Genomic DNA, 3488 nt, shown 5'->3' on the forward strand with positions numbered 1-3488 from the left:
CTTCCTTGGTTTAAACTGTTCAGAATGTTAAAATGCCAAAAGGACACTGTGGGAGAAGGCAGTAACAAGATACTGGCAGCTTGTTACCACAGTGCAGTACATAGATCTCTATGTTTGTGTGTTTTCACTTCTGTGCATCCATCTGCGTCTGAATAGAAAGCAAAGGACAGAGAGTGATGGCATATATGTGTGATTTCATGCTTGTTCAAGAATAAATTAAAGACGTAATGACATGCACACATAAAGAGAAAGTTTACTGAGTGAGTATATGGGCCCACAGACAGAGTGAGAGCCTGCATGGGAGAGGGAGGGAGGGAGGGAGACATGGCTGGAGAGAAGACTGCAGGGTTGGAACCAATTAGGCCAGGAGAGGCTCCCTCCACCTGCACTACGAGGCCCCTGGGGGAGAGCCCCTGTGACAAGATGAGGGATCATCATCATTACCATTATTTATTTGCTAAGCAGAGGCCGACTCTGGGGCCAATCCTAATAGGATTCACGAATTACAATGAGCGTCTCGCTTTTGGGGCAGGAAGGATGCTTGAGGAGGAGGGGAGGGTTAATGCATGGATAAAAGTGAGCATATATATGGAAACATCAGATGCAAATACAACTGGCTTATGCTAAAAAAAGACATTTTAAACAATTCTACAGACCAATTGTAGGCTTCCAAATTATGTGGCATCCCTGTACAGTAGTTTGGTAGTTTTTGTGAAGAAGTCAGGTGAATCTGACCCCAAAATCAGTTCTGCTAATTCAGATGCATGTTACTGAATTCCTAGCAAGACCAGGCAGATGCTCCTGTTAACATGCACAGCATTTTAGTCACATTCCTTCAGTGTGTTGTAATGAAAATTAACAACACACATCGACTCTGTGCAACCTGAATTGTTCAAATAACTGACTGTTCCTTGCAAGTACTTCAGTTAGTGTAAGTGGCACATTTTATTTCTTTTTTTAAAGTTTAGTTAGTACAGATATATTTGGTAAAATGAATACTGCTACTAAAGTAGAGTATGCGCACATAAACTGAGCAAAACAGACTGCGCGCGCTCCCGCGAACCGCAATCCGTTTCTGGCAGACTGTCCCTTTTTGGCACAACAGCGGAGCATGCGTTTTCCTCTCCAGGCGGGTGTTAACAGAGGTTAACAGGAAGAGGAGCTATCACAGACATTTGTCTCCTACATTAAGCAGACAGACTAAATTGACCCTAACTTTACATCAGCGGGTATTTGTGAAGCCGCGGGGCGTGAGGATGCAGTTTGAGCGCAATCAAGGTAAATCAAACAAGTTCAGATGGGTTATATCAGTCACTGGTCAGCCAGCGGCCTGGAAAACTCGTTGATCATTTATTAACTTTTCTGTCCTCCTTCCTCCATCCAGCGAGATGTTAGGACCGACACACCAAACCAAGACCCGGTCCGTCTGTGGCCTACAAGGTAAACTTCTGACTCCACGTAGACTGTTGGAACCAGGCGCACAAGGCGCACTACGATGCTGAAATCGGTAGTAAATGGGGAGATTAAAGGACGCGTAGCCAAATATCGAGCAACTATTTCACAGTTTTTTTTTTAAATGATCCACTTCTTGTGTTACAGTAGGTCCTACCGCGGTGTAAAACCCACTTCCAAATATGTAAAGCTTTAATTTATGAAAAGAAAAAAAAAACTGGTCAGCTTCTACTTTTTCATCCATGCAGGCAACACCAGACCAGGCCATATTTATGAAACAAATCACATGCTTGTCAAACCAAGATATGATTAATAAGCAGACTCCACTAACTGCTGAAAAACAAATTTGTAAAATCTTTATTTTGTTTCTGAAAACACAAAAACTGCCATTTCATTTCCCCCCCTATCTAGGCTATTTGACCTCAGATTAGGTCTAGATCAAAAATAACTTTACTCTGACTTGTCATACATGAGTTAAATAACTATTTGTTTATTAAAACAACTGTTGATTAATTTGCTGTCAGTCAGTTAAGTATCAAAACAGAAGTCAGTGTTACTGTTTCTGGCAGATTAGTGTGCAGTGTTCTAATCTCTTTTTATAATGCTGGGAAAGTACAACTGTATTTTAGCAAAGTTCATTGGAAGTAAGTTAATGCCTTTCAGATCATTTTCCCTGAACATGGATGAGCCAGTGCCTCACGCAGGAAAGGCACGGATGCTGCTGGGCTGCGAGACAGACCTGCGCACCAGTCAGATGATTCACCAGGGACACTTGCTTATCTACCGTTTGAATGGTGACTGAATCTTAATGTTTGCACACCACGCACATCTGTTGCTGTTCATGATGCTGAATCATGGTTGTAATATTAGACAAGGATGAGTAATGTACCTTTTATTGTAATGAAAACCAAAAGAGGTCACTGCTAGATACAATCGCCCTAAATACAGATGAGCAAAATCAAAAGCACAAGACGTTGGAAGTTATACCTCCACTGAAGTAGTTGTCTGCAGTGAGCGTCAGATCATCTGTGTGTGCGATCGCCTTTGTAGCTGTGATCAGTGTGTGTGCCCCTGCTTTTGCACACAGGGGTTGGTTTCCGCTGGAGAAAGCAGTTTGTGTGTGTATGTACTTGTGTGTTTGTGGATGCCGTGTCTGCCTGTGATTCAGGTGTTGTGGAAGAGTGACTATAGTTAGTCCATAACTCATGATGCTCTCCATTCAGAAGACACCTTAGGGCCCACATTACACCCAGTGAGACTCAATCACAGCCTACGCAAAATCGATAATGCTGGAGATAGTTGGTGAGAGAGAGAGAGAAAAAGATGGAGAGAAAGTGGGTGGGGGAGAAAGGGAGGAGGTGGAGAAAAGGAGACAGAAACTCCAGAGGAAGAGGAGGAGGAGGGGGAGAGAGGGAGTACAGGGGCAGGATGGGAAGATGAAAGATGAGGGCTGGTTTTCCCACAAACTCCCAAAGGCCCCTTTGCTGACTGTGTTTTTATTTGAAGACACTGTTGAGGTGAAAGGAGACGATAAAGAGAATAACTGAGATGAAATGGAAAAAGGAAGTCATGGTGACCACGTAGAGATACACTGAAGCAACAAGGTGTCCTCTCTCGCAAGAAACACCTCCTGTGGAGATTTTGCCGCACTTTATGTTGTTCAGTCTTTAGAAGAAACAGTACATTAAACTAGAGCTGAAACTGACTATTTACATTATTGATCAATGTGCCAGTTATTTCTTCCTTTAATTGTTCTGTCTATAAAACTTTTAAAGGTAATAAAAAAAGGTAGCTCAGTCTTCCATTGCAAATCATCCAAACTAACGTAGCAAACTGTTACATTTGAGAAGCTGGAACAATCACATTTTTTGGCAATATTGATTGAACAGTGACTATTAAGTGCATTGTGATTTTGAAACTCTTTGTGGCTTCAGAGGGAGACGTACAAAACTGATAAACTGTTTGAATAATATTACTGGAGTGTACACTTCATATACACTTTAACAACAACAATGAAACTTATACGTCCCCCCATG

General features: G+C 42.1%; 1 long non-coding RNA gene across 1 annotated transcript; it reads left to right on the top strand.

Annotated features, from left to right (window-relative positions):
- The first annotated feature begins 1108 nt into the window (after positions 1-1108).
- On the top strand, positions 1109-2410 carry LOC109954827 (uncharacterized). The gene is made up of 3 exons (XR_002274194.1): positions 1109-1278; positions 1385-1440; positions 2116-2410. It is a non-coding gene; the product is annotated as an uncharacterized LOC109954827 (long non-coding RNA).
- Positions 2411-3488: the final 1078 nt, after the last annotated feature.

This window comes from Monopterus albus, unplaced genomic scaffold, assembly GCF_001952655.1.
Source record: "Monopterus albus unplaced genomic scaffold, M_albus_1.0 scaffold1.1, whole genome shotgun sequence".
Taxonomy (NCBI): Eukaryota; Metazoa; Chordata; class Actinopteri; order Synbranchiformes; family Synbranchidae; genus Monopterus; species Monopterus albus.